Raw genomic sequence first — 6,500 nt, forward strand, 5'->3', positions numbered from 1 at the left:
TTAAAACCTGATCTGCCTATATGAACAGGTTTTCAGCAAGTGGAGTTCTGTGTACTGACCTAAGAAGCGACTTAGTTTACAAAGGAGATCAGTCCCTGAGATAAACACAGTCTCCCGGAGTAACTGTACAGTCAAAGCTTTTCAATGAAACAGCCATAGTTTTCCTCTTCCCCTTCTTCCCCTTCCTCCTCCTCCTCCTTCTTGTCTTTTAGTGTTTCTAGCACTTCACAGTTAGTAATATTCAAATATAGTCACGATTTCTAAGCCAAATACTAGTTTGTTATCTGATGTTTTAGAGGAACCATGTTACTGCTGCCTCTCTGAAAAGAAAGAACCTATCATTGTTTCACCCACTGGTATAGAGGTTTTCTCAGATGTCGAATCCCAGCTCCTTTCTAAAGGTATCAGTAACTGTGCAGTTGATTCCCAAGTCCTTCATCCAACAAACTTGTGCCGACTACTACCATGTGCTAGGCACTGGGTGCATAAAGATGAGAAAAATTAAGTTCCCATCATTCAAACCTTTTAAGGAAAAGCGTCAAAAACACAGAATGCACTAAAGAAGCATAATTAACATAATAGGGGTTTCTCTGGTGCTTCAGACAGTGGCTCAGATGGTAAAGCATCTGCCTACAATGCGGGAGACCTGGGTTCAATCCCTGGGTCGGGAAGATCTCCTGGAGAAGGCAATGGCACCCCACTCCAGCATTCTTGCATGGAAAATCCCATGGACAGAGGTGCCTGGTAGGCTACAGTCCATGGGGTTGCAAAGAATCAGACACAACTGAGCAACTTCACTTTCGCTTTCAGATGGTAAAGAATCTCCCTGCAACCCAGGAGACCCAGATTCAATCCCTGGGTCAGGAAGATCCCCCAGAGAAGGGAATGCAACCCACTCCAGTATTCCTGCCTGGAGAATTCCATGGACAGAGGAGCCTGGCGGGCTACAGTCCACAGGGTCACAGAGAGTCAGACATGACTGAGTGACTAACACCATACTAGAGATCTGAACAAAGACATGAGTACACGAAGAAGCTGGTGATCTGAGCGGCTATTCCGATGTGGTTTCCCAATTACAGATAACATTTTTGGGTCTGATAAACAGTTCTGGGCTGTTGCTCATTGTTTTGCAGGAACATATCCACTTTCCCTGTGCAGGATTTTACTACCAGAGAGGATTACAGGCTCAAACCAAGCATAATACCACTATTACTATTCATTAGGCTAAAGGGTCATTTTTCTTGGAGTCATCTTTTAGGTATCTTCTCTGCTAATTCAATCTCAGTGAAGTCTTTGACTTCATAGGGATGTGAAGTGATAGATTTATATGAGTTGGGAGATGAATAAAAAGAAGTCATTCCATATTGTAGACTTAGAGAAATTAGAATGAAATGGTGAAAAGAAATGAGAAGGGTGGTCAAGAGCTCTTTCAGAAATGTATTAGTAAGATGTCCCCAAACTACTATCTGTGCAATCATGCCTTAATTTATGTATTACATGCCATCTAAGAAATTGGACTGCGAATCAATGTTTGAGTCAAATTCGATTTCAGAAGTACCCCAGGGCAATTTAAAGAAATAATTTAGTAAATCTCCTCCTAAAGCAGAGACTGTTTTACAATGTGAATAATCACTTCCTCATTTTATGTCTTGAAAGTTGGAGTTCTGTCAAGTCTACCTAATGCAAGGCAAACCACACCTTCTTGTTTATGTGAAAAAAAAATTACTATGAAGGAAATGGTAGCACGCTGGCTAACTTTATCTCCAGATGCATTCTAGCCACTAAGTTGGTGAGATCAGTTGTTCTAGTTTTAAATAACTTACACGAAGTAGACCAGTATCTCAGGACAGAGGCGGACAAGGAAGGGGAAACTGGGGTTGTCCAACTCTGCGACCCCATGGACTGCAGCACACCAGGCCTCCCTGTCCATCACCAACTCCCAGAGTCCACCCAAACCCATGTCCATAAAGTCGGTGATGCCATCCAGCCATCTCATCCTCTGTCATCCCCCTCTCCTTCTGCCCCCAATCCCTCCCAGCGTCAGGGTCTTTTCCAATGAGTCAACTCTTCACATCAGGTGGCCAAAGTATTGGAGCTTCAGCTTCAGCATCAGTCCTTCCAATGAACACCCAGGACTGATCTCCTTTAGGATGGACTGGTTGGATCTCCTTGCAGTCCAAGGGACTCTCAAGAGTCTTCTCCAATACCATAGTTCAAAAGCATCAATTCTTCAGCACTCAGCTTTCTTCACAGTCCAACTCTCACATCCATACATGACTACTGGAAAAACCACAGCCTTGACTAGACGGACATTGTTGGCAAAGCAATGTCTCTGCTTTTTAATATGCTATCTATGCTTTTTAATATGAGTCACCTGAATTTTGTTAAAATGCAGATTCTGATTCAGGGGCCTGGGGTGAGACCCAGAGGTTCTGCTTTTAACAAGCTGCTGGTGATGCCAAGGCTGCTGGTGCCATGAACCACACGTCAAGCAGCAAGGATGTAAGCTAAGTCTCTAAAATAGACGCTTAGAAGCATGCCTGGTGCTATGCAGTTTATCAGCAACTTGCACCTCCAGGCAAAATGACTTTGAGGTCTTCAAACCACAACAGTGAAGGAAAAAGATCAAGACAAGAAAGGAACTCACTGCAACAGTATTTCCTGTTCCTCAGGGTTTGTTTTTTCTCTACTGTACTCGCATCCCCACCCTCACTTAGGCTGGAGAGGGCTTTATTTGGAGCAGGGAATCTGCTACCATCACATTTTTCTGCAGCGTCTTCGTGGTTTTTCATAGCAGCACAAAAAGGCAGGGCACATTGGAGCTGGTCAAAGGTTTTATCTTTGATCTCACACAATATCATTTCTCTAAGACATCCAGTGCTCATCTTTTGAGCAAAATTAATGCAGTGTCTTTCACTCTGTCTCTCTCCCTCTCCTGAGATGTCTCTGGAACAATAGTGCTGTACATGGAAAGTTTTTCCTTTGAACTAAGGCAGAGGGAGCACGTAAACCCCAGAACACCTTTGAGCTCTAAGCACAGCATCAGCTTTGAAACGAACGATGAGACTAGAGCTCTATATTTTTAGAAACATATATTTACTGAAAAAAATTGCAGGTATGCTATTGCACAAGTTTTTTTTTAAAAGCCTGGGCCCAGAACTTCACTGATGGTGCAGTGGTAAGAATCCGTGTGCCAATGCAGGGGACATGGGTTCAGTCCGTGGTTGGGGAAGATCCCACATGTGCCACAATTACTGAGCTCGCGTGTCACAGCTACTGAAGCCTCTGCACCTCGAGCCGGCGCACCACAAAAAGAGAAGTCAGCAAAAAGAGAAGCCTGTGCACCACAGTGAAGAGTAAGTAGCACCCGTTCACCACGACCAGAGAAAACCTGAGCGCAGCAAGGAAGATACCAGTGCAGCCAACAAAGAAATAAACAAAGCCCTGGCCCAAATAAAGGCTTAAAAAGACCCTCCCCTTATCTGGGCCTCAGGATAATGTCTACACCTTGGTTTCCTCAATTGTGTAAGAGAATTACACAATTAGATGTGCTTCACATTGCCATTATAAGGTTTCCATGTGTGCATGGTTCAGAGAATTTCCTAAAGCCACAAAATCAGCCATAACATTCACCAGGATTTAACTTCCCAGACCGTAGAAGTAAATCAGCGAAGAGGACACTCAAAGTCAAAATAGTCCCACGTAGAGATTGCACACAAACATCTTGAGGCAGAAATAAATCAGTATATCAGAACTGTTGCTTCAAATATATATTAGGCAAAAGTATGGATAGGACAGTTGGTATTCTTGCAAAATGGCATGCTATGCCAGTTAGTTCTACATTCATGTCTTAAAATCTCCTATGGGATGTATGTTCTACGCTTCAAAGGAAATCTGGGTAACACAAAACATTATCTATTGCTTAATACTGTTTCCAGATCCATAAAACCCCTATCAGTGAAAGTACAAGTAAAATCACCATAAGACTACACACATTCACTTCGGGTAGATATCAGTTTTAAATGTATTAATATGCCCTGTGCGCGCATGTGTGCTAAATTGCTTCAGTCCTATCTGACTCTTTCCAATCCTATAGCCCGCCAGGCTCCTCTGTCCATGGGATTCTCCTGGCAAGAATACTGGAGTGGGTTGCCAAGCCCTTCTCCAGGGGATCTTCCCAACCCAGGGATTAAACCCGAGTCTCCTGCATTGCAAGAGGCTTCTTTACCGCTGAGCCTCCCAAGACACAGGAACACAATTTTTATGGTACATTTTGTATTTACCTGGTCTTTCTTTATTGAAAAACATCACCTGAGAGTTTCGATAACTATGACATACCTGCCCTCTGGTGGAAAGATGCGTTAAGCCCTTCGGGCACTACTCTTCCAGATCCCGCTGCAGAAATCTGCCTGCTACAAGAGGGACATCTTTATGGGCCAGCAGAAGAGTGTGATTCCATCCCGAGTTGATGTCAAAGACACAGCTGGGGGTGTCTTCCAAAATAATCGAGTCAGCTCTGCGGAGATAGAGTTACAGGAGAAATGGAAAAACCCTGGGTAAGAAACAGCGAATGCTGTGGGAAGCCCACAGGCCCTACACTTGGTCACATGGGGGCGTCCTAATCCGACGGGAGGAAGAATTTTGAGTTCAGCAGAGATCCTTCACTCAGGTGGTCCTATGGACCAGAGAGCTCCGGGCTTATGTTAGGGTCTTAGAAAGCGACGTGTTGCTTACAAAAACTGAAGGATCTGTTTTCCGTGTTGTTTGGGAAGCAGAAGGTAGCACTGCCTCGGAACTGAGAGGATGTGGCAGGAAGCTAGAGGAAGGTCCTCTCACTTCACCTGTCCCGGCAGCACAGCGCCGTCACGTCGAGGGGGCCGGGCATCAAGTGGCTTCAGTAGCATCCCTGCTTTAGCTGAAGGCAACGCTGCAGGGCCCTTTGAGGCTGGCAGAGCACAACCTCAGGGGCATCGGCAGGTGTGGGTGCCCAGGGCAGCCCTGCCAGCAGCAACGCTGGAAGCTAGGGCGTCACCCGAAGCCTTGGCGGAAAGCGTCTGGATGAGTGTTCTGAGAGAAGAGACGTGAGGGTGTCTGCAGGGGCGGAAAGGATTCTGCTGCTGTGCTGTGTTCAGCCGCTCTGTCGTGTCTGACTCTTTGCAAAACCCTGGACTATAGCCAGACTCCTCTGTCCATGGGATTCTCCAGGCCAGAATACTGGAGTGGGTTACCATGCCCTCCTCCAGGGGATCTTCCCAACCCAGGGATCGAACCGGGATCTCCTGCATTACAGGCAGATTCTTTACCATCTGAGCCACCAGGGAAGCCGAAGAATACTGGAGTGAGTAGCCTATCCCTTCTCCAGGGGACCTTCCCAACCCAGGGATTAAACCGGGGTCTCCTGCATTGCAGGCAGATTCTTTAACCAGCTGAGCCGTCAGAAAAGCCCAAAAAGGATTCTACTCACGAGCAATGTGAGAGCCTCAGAAGACCCCTTGGAATAACTGGCTGTAGGAGATTTTGAAATTGGAGGCTAGGAAAGAGCCAGAAGGGTAGTATTTACTATTATCATTAGCATCTTTTCAAGCTCCAACTGATGTGACCTGATAAAGTGACATCAGTGGTGTGCACAATTGAGAACCTTTAGATGATGACCTGGAATTCAGCCCTGTCACGGCTCACTGGTAGCCAGCACAAATACTGTTGCTGATAAAATAGCAACAGTTCTGATGAGTGAACCTAGATCAAGAGGGAAGAAAACAGAGACTTCCCTGGCGGTCCAGCAGTTAAGAATTCGCCTGCCAATGCAGAGAAGTGAAGTCACTCAGTCGTGTCCGACTCTTTGTGACCCCGTGGACTGTAGGCTACGAGGCTCCTCCATCCATGGGATTGTCCAGGCAAGAGTACTGGAGTGGGTTGCCATTTCCTTCTCCAGGAGATCTTCCCGACCCAGGGATTGAACCTGGGTCTCCTGCATTGCAGGCAGACACTTTACCATCTGAGCCACCGGGGAAGTCTTAGTGCAGAGAACACAAGTTCAAATCCCTGGTCTGGGAACCAATATTCCACATGCCTCAGGGCAACTGAGCCCGTGTAGCACGACTCCTGAAGCCTGAACGCCCTAGAGCCCACGCTCCACAACAAGAAAAGTCCCCGCAACTAGAGAAAGCCCGCGAGCAGGAACAGAGAGCCGTGCACCGCAACAGTGACCCAGCACAGCCAAAAATTAATAAATAAGATAAATAAATTAAACGTCTATTTTTTAAAAATGAAGGAAACAGAAGGCTGGAAGAAACTAGTTTGGTTAAGGATGAAACAACTCAGGCTTCAAAGACTAAACCCTGGAGAATCCCCTGTTGTCTAAATCTCAAATACACAAACAGCCTGTCAGCATCTTCCTTGTATTTAATTATTCCCACCCTTGGGATTCGCGTCTGGTGAGTGTATTTCAATAGGACTCTCTGCTCCGGTACCTGATTCTGCAAACTCGATCACCATTCCTG

General features: G+C 46.0%; 1 non-coding gene across 1 annotated transcript; it reads right to left on the reverse strand.

Moving 5' to 3' along the window:
* Nucleotides 1-5,937: 5,937 nt before the first annotated feature.
* Nucleotides 5,938-6,010, reverse strand: TRNAC-GCA (transfer RNA cysteine (anticodon GCA)). Its single transcript has one exon. It is a non-coding gene; the product is annotated as a tRNA-Cys (tRNA).
* Between the last annotated feature and the right edge of the window lie 490 nt (nucleotides 6,011-6,500).

This window comes from Dama dama, chromosome 27 (genome assembly GCF_033118175.1).
Source record: "Dama dama isolate Ldn47 chromosome 27, ASM3311817v1, whole genome shotgun sequence".
Taxonomy (NCBI): Eukaryota; Metazoa; Chordata; class Mammalia; order Artiodactyla; family Cervidae; genus Dama; species Dama dama.